The sequence below is a fragment of the Corvus brachyrhynchos genome, unplaced genomic scaffold, assembly GCF_000691975.1.
Source record: "Corvus brachyrhynchos isolate BGI_N302 unplaced genomic scaffold, ASM69197v1 scaffold53, whole genome shotgun sequence".
Taxonomy (NCBI): Eukaryota; Metazoa; Chordata; class Aves; order Passeriformes; family Corvidae; genus Corvus; species Corvus brachyrhynchos.
This window is the reverse complement of record NW_008237681.1, coordinates 5,613,620-5,632,397: the sequence shown is the minus strand read 5'-3', so window position 1 is coordinate 5,632,397 and position 18,778 is coordinate 5,613,620. Positions and strand designations below refer to the sequence as shown.

Here is an 18,778-nt window from a genome sequence, read left to right as displayed (position 1 = left end):
TCTTATCTCATTTTATACTGGAAACTGCTGTTTCCAGTAAATTGTTCTTATCTCAAGCTGTGATCTTTACCTTTACTTAGCCTCCAGTTCTCTCCATCCCACCACAGGGAAGAGGGGGAGGGGGGAGTGAGCAAGCGAGCTGTGCATGGCATGCAATGGTTTCACTGGGAAAACTAAACTGGAGAATACCATTCCTTAAACCATGATAGTTTTCTAGAAAGATGATGTTAAGGATGCATTTTAAGAAACATAATCAACTAGCTGGTGAACATTTACAAAGACATCTTCCAAAAATGAAGGCCAAAAGGGGAGTAATGGCAGAACTGAAACCTTAGGAAGTAGGTGATCCGGATTCATCCTCACAGGCCCCTGAATGACATTCACATCGCTATCAAGCAACTGAACAAGAACTATGTTAGAAGCTCATGTGGGGAGTGCTGGAAGCTACTATTGGCTGCAACAAATAAGAGGATGCCAATAAAAGGGTGAAAAGCAGACAAGGTTATGATCAGCGCATAAGAAGGAGAAACGACCTTTCCAGTGCATTAATAGTGTAAGAGTACATTTGCCAAGACTGCATTTTAGTCACTGTACAGCAATTTATTAACTTGCAACACAAAAAAACCTAAGCCAGCTAAATAGGTCTGATTTGCCCAAGCACACTAAGTAGCTACCTACGACCACCAGATGAGTTTTAAATATCACTTACCCTAACTGCTTTGTTTACAAGTACCATAACTTTCTAACAGCAAGAAAATTGTATTTAGAAAGAAATCGAAAAAGAAATACAGAAAGAGGTATGCATCTACACTTTCAGGACTGGCATATTAACGAATTTGAAATCACTTCAATTATGCTTTTCCTTTGGTTCCTAGAAGGTATGGTGTTGACCGTGTAGGCTTTATACCTTCAGTTTACTGTCAATAAATGAAAGGGAACTGGGATTCTTAAGACCTTTTTATACTCTACACCTTCTTGATTTTCCTAGTAAGTTATGCGGAAAAAACCCTCCAAGCCCCCAAACCCCCTAAATAATAAACAAACCTAGTTGGGCCACTAGTAGGCATTTCCTTGAAACCAGTGCATCCAGACTGTTTTCAAAAGGATGCTCTCTCAGCCATATTCCCTGAGGGTTTTATCCTTTATTTGCCCTGGCACCTGTGTTGCTGTGGTGTTGAAATGGTCACATCATCTCTCACTTCTGTTTAGCTGGAAGAGAACATGTGAAGGTCTTGGGAACAAGGAGCCAGGAACTGAGGGAATGTAGGACTTACCACTTGAGCAGTGGTACACCTTTATGTCAAATTATAACAATCATACAATTATATGACAAAACACACCACTAAAACACAAAACTGCCTTGAACAACTCTATAATAGGCTCAACAAAATGTGCCATGAATGTATGTACACATCATGTGTTTCCTATGTAATTTTTAAACTATAATGAAAACTGCACGAATGGTATCTTGAAGAAAAATATTTACAAACTTGCTAGCCCCTTAAATAACGTTTGCCTGTAGTCTTATGGCTACAAAATATAGAGAGATGTTTACAAATACCTGATATATTAAATAAATAATAAAAACTTACAATAATTTATTTAAAAAAAGAAAACATAACCCACCATCAACTTTGCAGAAGTAATTTTCTCCTGCTGGTATTTTAGTTGCTGCTCTCATTCCTTTAGCTATATCGCTGCAAATATCTTTCTAATGATCCATTGATTTTGTCTTCACAAAAATTACAAGCTTATTTCAAACTGTGCTGCTTAAGTTTAACTCTTTATTTTTATGGTACTTCAGAGATTGCTACACAATCTGAACAAAGCACAACCCTGAGTGTCTTTCAAACTGAGAACCAGGCACAAAATGACCTTACCAGTCATTGTAGTTTCAGCAGCCACCACTTAGTCAAGACACAGTATGTTTCAGACTTACACTGTCTTACATCCATATATCAAATTAGCCCTAGCACGCTTGGTCTTCTATATTGTTCTCTTCTGTATCCACCTTCTTTTTTTTTTTAAATACTCCCCAAATGCCATACCTTTACAGTCTATAAGAACCATAATTTACTTTACAGACTGTTAGACCAGTTTTAAACAGCTGAATAGATTTACTTTTGATATCTGCACAGTGATTTAATCAGTTACTTGTGTTTGTTTATGGATACATATGATTAGAGTTAAAAAAAGTATCACTACCTATTAGTCTTCACTCCTTAGTCCAAGCAATTTTCTACACAGTTTTACACTTACGTTCTTTTCTGCTCTTCTAACAAAGAGCAAAGAGAACTATTAAACCAATTATGATTACACTTGGGATCTTACTCTGAGACAGATTAATTCTTTACAGGTTTGTGGTTGATTTGTAATGGCCTATAACATATTGTTCATATTAAATAAGATGCAATTTAAAACCATTCTCAATGTGAAACAATAAAAATGTTATAAAACTCTGAAATTCAATTACTGGATTGCAAGACTTGATACTGGCTAACCCTAACATCTCAGTGAAAGCTCAAAGTGACACTTTAACCTATTTGTTCTTTGTTTTTAAACCTCCAAAGATGAAGTGCTAAAAAACTGAAACACCAGGCGTGCTTCCCACAACTGGGAGTTCAACTATTCAGTAACATATATGAAAAAATAATTAAGGCTATGTATGAAACTTTTATCTAGTCAGGGAAATTAGTAGAAACACTCATGAGCCCAAGGAAAAGGCAGGCATAGAGACTCTTTGTGTGGCTACTGAACTTAAGTAGTAGGGGGAGCCCTTTTGTGCCACCAAGGACAGTGCCCCAGGTTTGCTCCTCGCCGACCAACACACATGGGGTGAATCCTGTCTGCCTTTCAGTGAAGGCAGCTTGTCAGCACATCTGTTCTCAATGGAGACCACAAATCCCTCGAGAGACAGGCTTATGGACTCCAACAAAGAACCATACCAGATATCAGAAGGGCTCTGTGGAGATACCTGCTTATAGCACATCACCCCCTCTCCCATGACCTCCTCTGTATTCCATAAGTGATAGAATACCAACCTGTTTTCATTAGGAAAAACTTAACTGATGTTTACTGACATCTACCTAACAACCCCTTTCTACACAGCAGAGATTAACTACTTGCTGCATTAGATAGTCTGATTTAACATACCCATTCTAACTCAGAGAATTCTCCTTGTTCTCACTGGGTACTTACTCTTAGTACTTACTTGGAAGTTGCCTGCTTCTTTTTTAGATGTGAGAAGGTTTATTCACCCAAGAGTTTACAAATATTTTGCCTTCCCTATTAGCTACTCTAGCACATTATGTGATTTCTACCACCTTTAGCCATAAATCAGTCTTGTATAATCATGCCTTCATTAGCATTGCCATTTTTCCTGTATACAAACCCATGAGTTTGGAATGCTTAAACAAAATTACATTTAAAACATTCAAAACCAAAACCCACTTCTTCTCCAGACTGTCAGGGTCAACAGCCTCAATTCAGCCATACTTCATCTTCCATTATTAAGTCATATCTAGATAGACAGAAATACAAGACAAAGATAAAAGTCTAAGTGAGATATGTTTCTATCGTTAGCTGTACAGCCAGTGAAGCACCCATCACTTTTGGACCAGAGCTGGGTGAAACATGGCAAAAACAAATACACAGAACTGTACAAGGCAGAAGACTAATCTATAATAAGATTATAATAAATGTTCATATAATAAACTGATTATAATCGATGTTCATTAAGAAGATGTAAAATTAAAACAAAACAAAACAAAAATTGTTGCATTCTTTTAGCAGTGAGAGTATTCAGTACCACAAGAGCAACTGGTAAGACTACCCTAATCTCAAAAATGTTGATAAATCAGCATTTCTTAAACAAAACATAGCACAGTTGAACATGAATACTGTACCTTATTTCATGTCATAAAACATTCACTAACGTCTTCACTTGTCACAGATACTGAATAGAAATATTCAGTATTCAAATAAGCAGTTTGTGGATGAAAAGCATTGTTTCAAAAATAGTGACTAAATTATTTCAATTTAAAAAACCTAAAACCCACCCTTAAGCATCACTGTTTATATGGACTTTGAAAAATTATTTACTCAAAGCATGAAACACACCAAAACACATCAAAATTAATGTTTAAGAAGTGAAGAGTATTCATATTGTTTGGGCAAAATTAGAAAGTATAATCAGTCTCAGCAAGGGTATTTTGAAGGTGTAACTGAGTAGGTGAAACAGAATTAGGCAAAGCTTTTATAACACCCATTTCCCCTCCCTTCCCCTTCTCCAGTGGTAAAATGGAAGGAGAGGAACTGCAGGCTTGGGGACGTACTCAGGATGAGGGCTGAAGCACTGCACAGGTTGCAGCACTTGCCCCACTCTTGCTCTCTGACATCCTCTTACCTCTAAACAATCAAGCAACAGAGCAAAATATTTTATGCCTAAAGAAAGGAAAATGAGAACCCACTAGCTCTGAGGACAAAGCTGAACAATGCTGCTAAATCTTGGATATGCTAAAAATAAAAATCTCTTTCCATCAGTACCAGCAAAGCTACCTGAATATGACATTACTGAAAACTACTGAAGCGTACCGAAGTGTTTTAATAATACTTTGCATTCATTCTATTAGACTGTATCAACCACCTTCTCCAAATTATCTTTGGGCCTTTATTTCATGCCATATAGCAAAGTTTACCATTTTAATTACTTAAATTGATGACAAGTAGGGGAAATACTTGTTTAGCTAAGTGATAAATTAGCTGCCCTGTGAAGTCAAATTGATTAAGACGACCTGACTAAAAGCAAGTGTCTGATGTGGTAATGGTCTTATGCATGTTTTGTTAAGTTTGACAGCATCATGTTATGAGGGTTCACAACTCTGCCCCTCATTTGTGGCTTATGAAGTAATCAAGCATGTTAGAACACAGAAGTGAGGATTTTCCAGAATGTGAAAACATTTTAAAGTAGGTTAGAAATTAAATATTAGGAGAATAAACATGCATTGGGTTTATTTAAAGCAGTGAAGCACAGATGTCTTCCAAATAATCTAGAAGCAGTCCCAGATCATGGGTTTTCTTATACTAGCAAAATTAAATTATTCCTCCTAAACCAGGGATTAAAAAACCCAAAAATGAACAGCACGCTAACTAGAGGGTCAAGTAGAAGACAGTCCTGAACATGAACTTTGGCAAATGAGGAAAAGAGGACCATTGATCTATTTCAAGCTGGATATTTTACCAGGATACTCATTAATAGGCATTTTTGAAAAATCTGTTCTTACTGTAATATTCACTGCTTTCTTCTTTGCTCTAGGAGTGATTTTTACTTAGGCCACAGACACCATCTATCTCACAGCACTGTGATCTTCAGCGCTCCATCACTTGAGGCCTTTACTACCATCATCTCCATTTAAATACAGAAAATACTAGTTCCAGTGCCTCCAAGAGAAAAACCGCCAAAAAATGCCACCAAACCCAAACAACCCTCCCACACACACAGAGCAGCTCAAAACCAGCTAAGATTCCTACTCAGCCACTTCCACAGGTTGCCACCACCCACTGAAGAAACATGCCTGGGGAAGAACACTTACTAAGTCAGAAGAAAAGTGCACAATTTGACAAACTTTGGATAGCATAAAGCAAGTCTGTTATCTTTTAGAAAATGTATCAGATTATGTATCATTAAAATAGAATGATGCAAACATAAAAAATGGTCTGACATGGTGGAACAGATTAACATTAACATCAGCTGGGATCCAGAACAAAACAAACAAGATCATGCCACTGATGGACAGGTTAACAGCCAGCGAGTCTGATGGTCATTAAATGCAATTAATTTTGTCCCATTTAATAACATTTCCTGCATTTTAACTTCTGCCTGTCTGATCTCTAATACAAAAACAGAGTTACATTGGACTTTAAATAAGTTAATTAAGTATTAAAATCAATCATGTGAAAGTCTTAATATTTAATATTGTTAGATTGTATATCAAAGTGGTTTTATTATTTATTTACTCCAAACCTTTCCAGAATACTTCATGTGGCAACAGGGAGTCTGTATCTCACAAGATAAATGCATTTACAATGCCAAATAAATTATATATAAAAGCATTTGTCTTAATACATGTCATTCAATATTAAATATCACCCATTGGTACCACCCTGAAACCCTAATCCATTTTTACCAACCGCACATTTGTATTATTCAAATGTTGTCTATTAAATAGTTGTCTTGAGAGCCACAGTAAAGGAATACATACCTAAGAACAATTATCATAGGAGCTTTAAAGCACTGTCTACAGTTTTAACCCTACCAACTTTCATGTCTTACCAGTACTTAAACATGCAAAGTATAAATTCAGTAGTGAATTAAAATGTCAAGGATAAGAAACAACACAAATAGCCTGGGACCATGGCAATGTATTCTCTTGGTAATTCACATGATAGTTTAAAAAAAAAAAAAAAAAAGACAAAAAACTTTTTCTTAAATAAAAACTTAAAATTCTATTGATTTCAAAGACAGGAAATCTTCCACGCATTTGATACAAGCAGGAAACAAGTTCACACACTTGCTGGTTTTCAGTTTTCTTGAGGTTATGTGATTCTGCAAGAAAAACTAGTTTGACTAAGGAAGAAAAACTTGAATAATGCAGAGAGGATCAAAATCCTTCCATCATGTTGACCAGTAAGTTTGATAGCCACAACCCTCCTCTCCCCGTGGTCAACAATTTTTCTCAAGGTGTAATGCTCTGCACAGTGTAACCTGACATTCATGGTTACACAACTTCTCTCTTCTGCACTGAAAATGGTGACAATGAAAAGTATAAAGTGCATCAACCATCTTAAATCCCTGATCCTACAGGGATTGATATGATACCATACTGAATACATGTATTCAGTATGGTATCATAAAAAAACCCCAAAGAAGACAAAATAGCCAGCCAAAGCTGGCTAAAAAAATAACCTCAAATCCTACAGCCCTAACACAGAGCTACACCTATTCTTAATGCAAACCTATGTGACAGATCCACAGTGAAGCTCTTAAGAGAACACAACTTTGATCTAACATTGACTGCAAAAAAGAAACACCAGCAAACAAAGAAGATCCAAAGTCAACAGCTAAATGTAGCCCGTGCCCTGAACATTCCTCTACCCACAGAAACTACATTTAGCACCAGATGTGAAAACGTTGTGTTGATGCATTTTCACATTCCTTCCTTTCAACTAAAGTCTCAGAGAAAGGTTCCTCTTAGTCAGAACAGCTGATAAAAATTAGATGTGCAAATCCCCTCCCATTGTCTGACACAGCTAAGGCCTGAGCTGGATCACTATACCCATCTTTATTCAGATAGCACAGGACAAGCACCAGCTGCTGCAGTCCAGAGAGAAGCAAGGAGACCTATTAAGAGCCTAGAAAATATAACCTATGACATAAAACTCAAAGAAACAATGTTTTGCCTTAGTGAAGGTGAAAGAGAAGAAGGAAAAATGGCGTAAGAGTTCAGATCTTTACAACATTCAACTAAAAAGCTACTCCCTTTTCTTAGAGTGATCTAGAGGTGATAAAAACCCTATTCATATTAAAAAGATTCAAACAATTGGAAACTCATTAAATAAATTCTTTGCTTGCTTTACTTTAGAACATATTTTATCTACCTCATTACAAAATAGTTAAATATAATTTAAATTAAATCTTTCTTCTTCCAAATATGGTTAGGTTTACTGCTTTTTATGGTATGCTTTTAAGTATTTAAGAGTTTTACTTTCAAGAACACACAGGCCCCGTGCTATGCTACACACTTTATGTTTTAGTAATACATATGTAACTCAAAGGGCCAAAGAACGTCAAGACTGAAAGAAATCATCAAAACAGTGAACTGGAAAAAATGGCAGCTTAGCCTGCAGCCTTACCCAAAATGATAGTAACTAGCTTAGACACTAAAAGTGTATTCAACGAAATAAGTTTCTAGGATATCACAGCTCTGAAGTAGTAAGCAATTAATCTTGGATTCAGCCTTTATTCTTTCACTATTTTTAGAAAACAGTTTCCTACAGGGGTTGACAGAATTTTTATAGAAACACCAGCATGTTCATGCACGCACAGAAGCATTTACATCAAATCTTTCTCTTCTAGTTTTCTCTTCTAGATATGCAGATGCTAAAGCAGCATGGTATCATGCTGAGGTACAAAGAAAGTTGGTGTAAACCTCATTTGCTAAAGAATATGAGAATTTCATATGCACTTTCAAAGGCACAGAGAGAGGCAGAATTTGTTTTGCACCATACAACCAGGTTTCTATATATAATGAAGAACCATAACCCATGTTCAGCTACATGATCCAATCCTGATGAGTGAATTCAGATCAGACTTACACAGGAAAACCTGACTCTGATTCTGCTGCAGTGCAATGACTGCAGACTGCAAGAATTTTCCATAACTTCTGCCAATAGAAATGGTGGCTTACTTATGTCTAAAAGTCATACTCAAAGGAAAAAAGCTTCAAAGTAGGGCTACACCTTGTAAGAAAATACGCTGAAGCTTCTTCCCTTGAATGCTCCCTCTCACACCCAAAGGCTCAGTCTATGTAAGGTACAGTATTTCTGTCATGTACTGCCTGCTCACACTGATTCTCTTCAGCCTTGCCCCACCAGCACTAACAAAAACAGGAGCCCCTCTAGAGGCTCAATATTTTTGTACAATGCTTACTCATATCTAGGATGTAGTGAGTTTCAAAGAGCAGTATCCAAATGAAATGAAATAAAATAAAATAAAATAAAATACCTCAAGCAAAGGAAACCTCTGAGACTTGGAAACAAGCTATAGATGAAACCTGCTAACTTAGCAGGTAATTGACTGCATGAAGACATTATATCAAGATACCACCTCTGCTATGAGTAACATTTTACTCAGGGTTCTTGTAGTAGGAACGTATCACTGTATTCTATGCCACTAAAAGGATGATAAGACAGGTTCTTCCTTTTGCAGAAAGTTAACTTTGCTGCTCAATACATCCTGATGCACTGCCTGTGTTTCTGGTAGTCAGGAACTCTTAGTACTAATTCCTGCCAAGGTTTGCAATATTATAAATGGGTGAAAATGACAGTGCAATAATGTTCCTTCTTTAATAATTTGATCTCTTAATACAGTGTTATCTGTTACAACTTATTTTCATCTCTCTTCCTACTCTCATATTTCTCATTAAAATTTTTGAGCAGCTGGATGAAATGTTCTCTGCTTTCCTGTACATGCACATCAAACTCCCAAGGGAATAAGTGGTCTTGCTGAAGTCTTCAGGCACAGAGAAGCCAGGCTGACAAAGCCCCTGTAGCACAATGATTTCTATAATGCACTGCTACTTAGAGGCATTTATTCCTCCTAAAATATTTTCTGGGCAGTCCCTGCTGCTTGCCAGAGCATGTAAAACACAAGCACAGAAGTCCCCAGTGCAAGCAGCATGGTACATCAAGCACGCTGCCTGTACCACCTCAAAACCTGAAATAAATGAAGCTCTTAAACAGCAAGTAGGAAAGCAGTACTTTGCAAGGTTATAGAGGAGCAGAAGTCTGCCTATTAAAAAAATTATTTAATTCTGCAGAACTTTACCATCAATTTCCAGTAACAATAAGAATTCGTAAAATAAATTAATTCAGGAATACAGATAAAATACACTGTTAAAAGGGGGAAATATTAATAAATGTGAGTTGCAATTAAAAGGGCTTCTTGGTTTGGCAGTAAATTTATCGTCATCAACTATTTTCTTTACCCTATGTGCTGGGTTTATTTTGCTTTAGAAGTGGGTCAGCACATACTACACAGTAAGAAACAAAAGCCTGGTTTTGCAGGACATTCGTGGACAACACGTAAGTAGCAGAACAAGACCTTAGGTCTTGTTGGCTAAGAGATCCACTGCCCTGAGAGTTGTATATGCTCCTCTGCTCTGGGGAATGAGAGCAGAACAGCAGGCAGATTCTTGAAAGCTTTTTGATTTTTATTAGGTAATACAATAGATTGATGCTTCCTAAATAAGTTAGGCTTAGTTGAGTGCTCTAATTCACCAATCACTGTGACATGACTGAATCTCTCAGTGTTCTCTGAATACCAAGTTTTGTTGCATGTAACCAACAAAAAGAACTGGAATTCCCACAAAACAGTAAATAGATTTGATGAATTGTATTGGAACAACAGCTGTCATTATACCTTACAGAAAGCTGACAACACCTTTGAGGCTAAGCCTTTAAGCCCATTTTATTAAAAAAATATAACTGATGTAAACAAGTTATGGTTGGAAACCTCCTTGATTAAATTCTTCTTGGTTTTAGAAAGCCTTTTCAGATAGTTTCCTTGTCTGTACTACACAGATCAGTATGACTTTTTAAGAATATTTAAGGTAAATATCCTAATATCTGAATGATGAAAGCATTCTGATTCTTCCTGGACAAAATAGCTGCTTTCACAATCTTCTTTACAAATCTTTTTTTTTCTTTTCCTGTCCTTCTGACCAAATTTATTCGTTTCTTTCTCTCCCAACACATGAAAGACCATTTTGCAAAATAGGTAGCTTTCTGATTTCTTTTTCCTGGTGTAGACTGTACGATCTCAACCTGGCCATATGCAAAAGCCTAGAAAAAATATTCTTTTTGCTTTTTTGCTGCATTTCTGGTAATAACTGAGATAGAGAAGTGCCCTAGTTGAGGCAGAGAAGTGACCTACCAGTGGCCAGGCTCTGGACCGCTCAGCGCATTAAGAAGAATGGAATCAGAATTTTGAACTGCATCCAGAAGTAAATGGAAAGAAACCAAGCACATAGAATATAGGTGTGATCTGTTCTCACTTTTCTTTCTTACTTAATAGTAAGGCTCGGCATCTTGGGGCACCTAAAATTAGTAGCTGCTTTTGAAATTTTGGTCATGTATTATTCATCTTTTTTGCCTAAAAGGAAGACAGAAGATGGCAGTAGCAGGTGTTCTTAGCTTCCTGATGGAAAAGGAGGAAGAAGTTGACCAAGGGGATAGATCTTTCTTCAAAAGAGGGGTAACAGACAAAGACTGCCTAGCTGAGATGACTATTTTCTGTCAAACACATATCACAATTCCACCTGTTGCCAAGAAGGCTCGAAGGCAGCAGATCCTCTGCCTACTCATCCAAACTCCTGTGATTTGGAAGTTCCTGTTCTTTGCTGGGGAAGAAAAAGGGAAATCCTGTTCTGTTTTAGCAGCCACACTTAGGTGCAAACTACTGAATACAACAAACCCAGATAACTAATATTATTTATTCCCAAGTTTTGGTTCAGAAGTTTTGACAGGATCTTATCAGAAATGAAAGTCAAAACACAAAGATAATTGAAAAGAAATTATTTAGAAAGGCAGAAAATCATTCCTTTGCTAGGCTACCCCAGGTCAGCTTTCTTTCTCTCAAAGAACCCCACATAAGACTCCCTTCACCCATTCAAATAACTGAACACAGTAACAGTAAGTAATTTATTTGTAACAAATGTCATCTAGTATATCTATGTGACATCAGTCTGTTTGAAAGAGTACTTTCTTGCCTCCTTTAAATGCAACACTGACTCTGTATTTAGTGTAGCTTTCTCACTGCACTGACGTCAGGAAGAGCTAATGAAGAAAGAACGCTCACCTTCCAAAGATACATACACAGCCTGCCCTATAAAAGGTAACACAGGTGAAAAACCAGTATTTTAACTAAAACTGTTGGCATTCTCAAAGCCAGAAGGAATGACCATGAGAGATGTGCAGGAAAGAACAGAGATTTTCACTTTGTTGGGTTGTTTCTTTCATGACTGAAGCATCATTTGACCACCAAGCTCCTCAGTTCACAGAAAAAATGCCTTAGACCTTATCCACACCCTAATTCTACATGTTAAACTTTTAAATCTATTACTTCCTACAAATGGCTACTTTCCTGGATATGTGCCATGCTGTTAAACCTCTACTTCTGATTCATAGTACTAATGATCTTTAAGAGAGCATCTGAAACAACTACACTGATTTTCCTTCCCAAAAATACTAACCTTGGTGTAACAGATGTGTGGATACTTCTTAAACTTTAATACAGCAATTATTTAATTGAAGATCAGTTTCCCAAATAAAAGGCACACACAGTCTGTCATAACCATCCCAGGACTTACTCCTGTATGGCACTTTTGTACAACTTAAAATCAATTTACTCATTTTTATTCTAGTTTATATTTAGATAGTCCATCATGAAAGAGCCCAGAACTTTTACCCTAACCCAGGTCCTCTCTATGCCATATGTATATGCAATCTACTACATCAATCAAAACAACTCACAGTTCAGATGATGTATACACAAATAAATGTACTTTACCTAGAGGTCAAAATGATTTCTGTAAGAGCACAGAATATTCTCTTGTTTTTAGCTACCTCCCACAACCACGAAGTATAAAAATTTAACAAGCTGCAAAATAACAAACTGAGCACCATACATCGAGTTTCTTTAGTGTCACGCTAGGAATGCTATAATTATAATCAAGAATACACTTCACTTTTAACTCTGTTTTTACTGTATCTTTCTACCTTGTGGCCTGTGGTGGCCTATGCCAGTTTTATAAAAAATATGGTTAGGGGGGAGGAAAGGGTAAAAAAACCAGAAACCAACCCAACTTAAAAAAAATCAATTCTGCTACTCTGAGATCATATGTGCAGGAACTGAGGTGTGGATCTTGGCTTTATAAGATAGCGCTTATATGTTTTGCCCTTACTCCTGTCTCAGTTTTTGCAACCACATAATACTGTCTGGGGTGATCACCATGACAGTGGATAAATTAGGATTTCACTACCATTAAGTATGAATTGTTTCTTAACAAGGCTACGAATCAGTGTAGCTCTTACTTGACAGAACTGAAAGACTTTCAAACCTGCACCTTCAACACATTAAGTACAATAGGTAGGATTTAAAAAAAACATTTTAGAAATGCTAAAACATAAGATAGGCTGTAATGTATACATATCACTTCATTAGTTACATGAAGAGAAAGCTGCCACACAAATGCACTGCAGAAGGCAGAAATATTTGTCTAAACAGGGTAGGAAAAAAGCATTGTTGAAATGCTAATGATCCAATTTTATGGTTATTTCTTTTTTAACTGGACAGCAGCCTTCTTTCTTTCATAGACATTGAACAATATCACATACAATGAGCATAGAAGTTTTTTTAAAAAGCCCTATGATTTTTTCTTTGTTCAAATTTGACCAAAAGAAAATAAACCTATAATGGCAGAAATAAAAAAGGAATGGACATATTATATACATGACAATTCAATTAAATGACTGTCTAATACAAGCACGTGGAAAATAGTTTCTGAAAGTGTCACGAGAAAGTGCAGAGGCTGAATCCTGGCTACTCTAAAATTCCTGTTCATTTTATCAACTTGAATAGCCAGGCTCAGTACTCTAATGCACATGTGCAAGGCCCACGGCTCTGGAGTCAAGAGGATCCCTTACCTTGAAACTTTTTAATTTTGTTTGCTCATCTGAGTCCACTATGTAACTATTTTAGGAACCTTTCTGTATTTCAGTATTATGCACATTTCTGCTAGAGATTTGGGAATGTAATTTAAATATACTGTATGTTACTGTGACTCGTAGATATTCAATTAGTAAAGGAGACGTCTGCACTTGTCCACCTCACATTAATCTCTGGAAAATAATTAATACATACCAGATGCTGTGTAATGACTTACTGAAATATGCAAATAAAAATATTCAAAGGGCCTTCACTGATTTTATGACAATGAAATCCATAGCTGTGATATTCCAAACAACCCTAATTCTTATTTTCTTAAGTGTATTCATGTACAATGAAACAGAAATGCAAAATCTTAGCTTTCTCTACAAGAAAACAGGATTTGAGTTGGAAGTCTAAATGTCAGCCCTAAACATTATAAAATTATACTGAATAAGGAGGAAACAGGGCTGATAGTGCATATAAATATGACAGTGTATTAGGCTGCATTTAATTACCAGTTCAAACAACAACCTGATCTAACCTTTGACAAGTAAAATAAATGTTCTGAATAATTTAACCAAAGCAAACATTTGCTGTTAAATGCTGGCTAATTATAGTAAGAGTTGTACTGAGAGGGGGAAAAAACCCAAAAGAGATGATAATTTATACACTTCTCCTGCAATTGCTACAGCTATTCCTTAAAACCCTTGAATTTTTTTTCCATGTGGGATAGCTAATAACTATCTACTCCTGGAAAAAAAAATCTGCCTGTATATAAAGAAAGTAGCACCATAGGAAAATAAGAAATACTCAAAATACAGAAACTAAAGTAACATTAGTTTCAAGAATATCCATCTTTTCTGTGGATGGCTTTCTGATGGGAAAGGTCTGTGTTTGAAATGTTCCGTACCACAATGAAAGATAAGAAAGGGTAGAATAATGATTAAGTCTTTTTCTAAGTGTCAGTGAAAAATCACACAAAAGCCTCATTATAGGATATGGGAGCACAGTTCAGTCATGTCCACTCACTTCTGAGAAGAGTAATAAAGAAATCTAAATTCTTTCTTTACATAAATATGAGATCAGCAGTTAAATGAGATAAATAAACCAGCGAGATTCTTTAAAAACAACCCCACCCAAAGTATGTAATGATGAAATAATTCCACCACTGTAACTTTTTCAGATATATTATCCATGTGAAATACTGAGCTTGTTTCAAAAAAACCCTAAATATCACAGAAAAACAAGCATTTAAATTCAGCTTGCTTTGAATATCAGAGCAACAAAACCCATGAAATTGAAACCAATAGGAAAAAAAGGTGGTCTTTTTCCTGCAGCATGCATGCTTTCCAGTTGTAGGCTATTTATTAAGAAATTAATGGCTTTTGCTATCTTTGGGCCAAGAGTTTCACTTTTTTATGTGATCAGAAGTTATCAGCAGCATCAGCTATCTCCATGCACAATAACTATAATTCAGAAGAATCAGGAGACCATGAAAATTTCACATACAAGAAATGTATAGTAAACGAAAGAAGCCTATAAATCCCTAATCTTGAATATATATTAATATTTGAAGGCTTTATATAATCTGCCAAGTAAAAAGTGAAAACCATTAAAAATATTAAAACTGACTCTAAGTATGCTCCTCTCTTTTCCCAAAAGTAATTTGTGTGCAGATAAGTTCTGGCCACCAGTTTCTAAAAGAAACGTATTATTTTTAAGTTACCTTTTATATTTTCATAAATATTTAAACTCTCCTTGAAATTTTAAATATGTTTATAGAGACACAGATGCCAACATTCTTAGCCTCTTACAATGAAAAAGTTTGAATTAAACTGTTCCTTGCACACTGTAAGAGAAACAATTTTTAAAAGAAACAAACAATAAATTCACCAAAAAATTTACCACAAATTCTTCACTTGATAATGAGTCAGGTGGAGTAATGAAATTGAAGTGGATTTTCTAGCTTATAGCGTAAAATGAGTATTGGATATTTGAGTTTGGAGGTCATTACTATTCTTGCTCCATAGCTCAGGACAAAGTCCTTAAGCAAACAAAGTTGTTAAGATCTTGAAAAGATCCATGCCTGACACTGGAGAAATCCAAGTACAGAAATAATTTTACACTGTGTCCACTGCTTCATGTCAAATGGACAGTGATATGCACTGTTTTCTCTTAAGCTGAGGCATCCATAAAAACATCCTCAGCTGTATTTGGACAGGACAAAAGGAAATCTGAGGCAGTCATTGGTAAATGCAATGAATCAACTCTTCCCTGCTATTATACTGCACATAAAACTTTGGCATTTAGGCATAAAACTGGAACAGACCTTCTCTAGAGTTGTTATATTTGTGCTCTGCACTTGAAATGTTACCAGGCCAGTAAGGTAAATTTCACTAATAGGAGATATCTTTACCTTTTTGTGAATTAAAAGGTAGCAAGAAATAAAAGTAGCCGCTCAACAGTAAAATTTTGTCTTCTCCAAAATACTTATATTTTAGATAAAAAATGAAATCAACAAAACCATCCAGATCACAGGTCATGAGGGCTGACGGGAAGAGACAAATACAATAATTTATATTTAAGTAATTAAATCTGGTAAAAAACACCAATAGAGATGCTAGTGTACCAAAATGCTGATAGTTTAAAAAACCCAACAAAACTCTCTCTGACATAGCTGCAAGGTATATGCACTGCTACCGAATATCATTTTAGGTTTGGTCTGACATAGCAGGTGGTGCACCCGGAAGGGTGATTATAACCAAATAATTTAGTTACATATATACAGGTACTTCGGCATAAACCCACTAATACCTTTACCCAGTATGGCCCACCTGGAGGACAATTTATCCAAGTCCAAAAGATATCTCCAACTAGACTATTAAAGGAGAAGAGGAATTTCTTGATACTGAAACTAGTCAAGCCTCTCCCCTGACTTTATGCCCCAAATTTTAACACTGAAAACTACAAGAAATAAAGACCGAATTAGTCCTTCAGAGTCGTACTTCTGGGCAATAGGTTACATAAAAATCAGATATAGCAATAAAATAAAAAGTGGAACGGACTTCTGACCAACAGAAGTCATAGCAGAGCTGTGACTGTGGGGTTCTTCTTGAACTAATCCAGCTTTTCACCCTGGTAGTCTAAGTAACAATTAATTTAGTCTGTACTGGAAGTTTCCTGCATATTTTAGTTTGCATGTACTTGTAAGGTCTTCCTAAAGAGAATTCACTTTTGTGTAGAATGGCTTTATGATGTGGATTAGCTTCCACAAGGGATCTAAATTGACAATAATGAATTCATTTTATATAGTAGGCTAGACTTAAATGAGAAGTGAAAGGCCAGTGCCAACAGAGTTCAGTGATCAGCCACTGCTGTTCTCTCTATAATTCACTGGTTGAGTTTAATAATTACAGCACTGCCTTGATAATCTGTAGCTGCAGCATACTGGAAGAAGAGGAAGAGAAAATGCTTCTTGTCTTAATAGGAGAATTGATTTTTTTTAATCTAAATGCAGACCCACATAAACTGCAAATGGAGTATTTATAACGAACATCTAAGAACACTGACACTGGTTTAAACTAAAATTAATTTATATCACTCAAATCCGGAAAAACATAATTTCAAGCCTTGATCTTATTAGGATACTTAATGTAATCTTATTAGGATGTGAGCTTCTATATATCAAAGTGTTTTATACATTGCAAATATATTTTAAAGAGCTTCAATAAACATTACCAAACAATTCACTACTAGTTTCACAGGGGCAGATTATTGGATCTGCAGCTAATACAGCAGGAGAGGCAATGCCTTCACACAGGCGATACTGCTGCTATACAGAACCGGCTGTCACACGAGTGCTAAGTAAGTTTCCAGGACTTTCTCCTCCCTTAACTGCCTGAGATTTAGCACTGAGCAGCACGCTTTCCAAAAGGACAGAGTACCTACAGCTTCAGCGGAAGCAAATGGGGATCATAGATGCTTAAAATTTCAGAAAATCAGGCCTGGTGCCATATACAAGGAAAATGCTGCCAGAAATGTCACTCACAGAATCCATGCCTGCCACTCCACAGGGATTCATATATGCTTAATGATGGCTAGCAAGTACAGAGAGCAGACCTAGCTAAGGAAAAACAACAGAAAACCAGGCAGCAGGCAAGCGATGAGCACTCTGTCTGCACTTGTATCCCCACTGGCAAAGTAAAAGTAAAATGGTTAAGAAACCGGTAAGGCTGACGCCAAAATCTAAAATGTTTCTAAGGACTGTAGCAGACCTCAAAAGAGAGTTTTTAATTTCATTTGAAACAGTTTCAATACTTCAACATTAATGTATGCACATATATATTAATGAAGCAGACATGTTAATCCCCTCGATGTCGATGTCTGTGAAGCATCTTAGCTCTTACTTCCTTCACCATCAGTCGTGTGTAAGTAACATACTGTGGCAACATATGAATAGTTCATAGCTCCAGCAACAAATGAATGAATGAACAGTGACCTAAACACAAGCAGCCATTAAGGTTTCTGTTTCTTTACCCATCAGCTATTGCATATACTCCCGGCAAACAAGTGTGTTTTTCTGACATGCACACTTGTCTGTTAATAAGTTAAAGAAGTATTTCAGTGAAAAATATATCTTTATGTTTTTTCCCTACACGCTTCGTTTCTTGCTACATGCATTGGAGCTTTACTCTATTAGAGATGCTGATGACAAGCCAAAGAAATGGACGTGATGCTGCCAGGGATTAAGGTAAAGGATGTTACCGTACTCTGCAGAAGCACAAAGGATCTGCTGTTGCTTCTCTGCACTTGGAAAGCTTATGCACAAGCACCAAGAGAGCTTCCAGTTAGCACTCCTGTTTGATTTTAGTATGCAGTTATACATCCTTTGCAAGACTTTAATGTACTATAACAAACTATGAGGCAACATAAAAAGAAAGAAAAAAATGCTAACATTTTAAATGGCATCAAGCATGAAATAACTGCAGAGTGCTGGGCTTTTTTTTTTTTTTTTTTTTTTTCCTTTTTCCTGAAGGGTGTGCGTTGTTATTGAGTTTGATTGGGTTTTTTTTCTTGGGGTTTTTTTCTTGTTTGACTTGGATTTTTTTATGCTTTATATGAGAAGAAGAGAAGAGCAAAAACCCCACACAAAGAGCCATACCTGTTCTTTTTCAAAGGTTCAGTCCAAAATAATTCTAGTAATAAACTAGTGCACATTATCAATACAGTGGGTTCAGACACAAATTACACTATATTTAACACCAGTGAAACTAAATTCCACCTGCAGAATCT

At 36.2% G+C, this 18,778-nt stretch overlaps 1 protein-coding gene across 4 annotated transcripts in view; it reads right to left on the bottom strand.

Moving 5' to 3' along the window:
- TBC1D5 (TBC1 domain family member 5) overlaps positions 1–18,778 on the bottom strand; it is a 318,296-nt gene that overhangs the window by 187,481 nt on the left and 112,037 nt on the right. The window contains exon 3 of one of the 4 annotated variants that reach the window (XM_017732139.1): positions 3,451–3,520. The exons of the other annotated variants lie outside the window; for them this stretch is intronic. The gene's annotated coding sequence lies outside the window, so the exon portion shown is untranslated. The remainder of the gene's footprint in view (positions 1–3,450; positions 3,521–18,778) is intronic. 4 annotated transcript variants of the gene reach the window in all.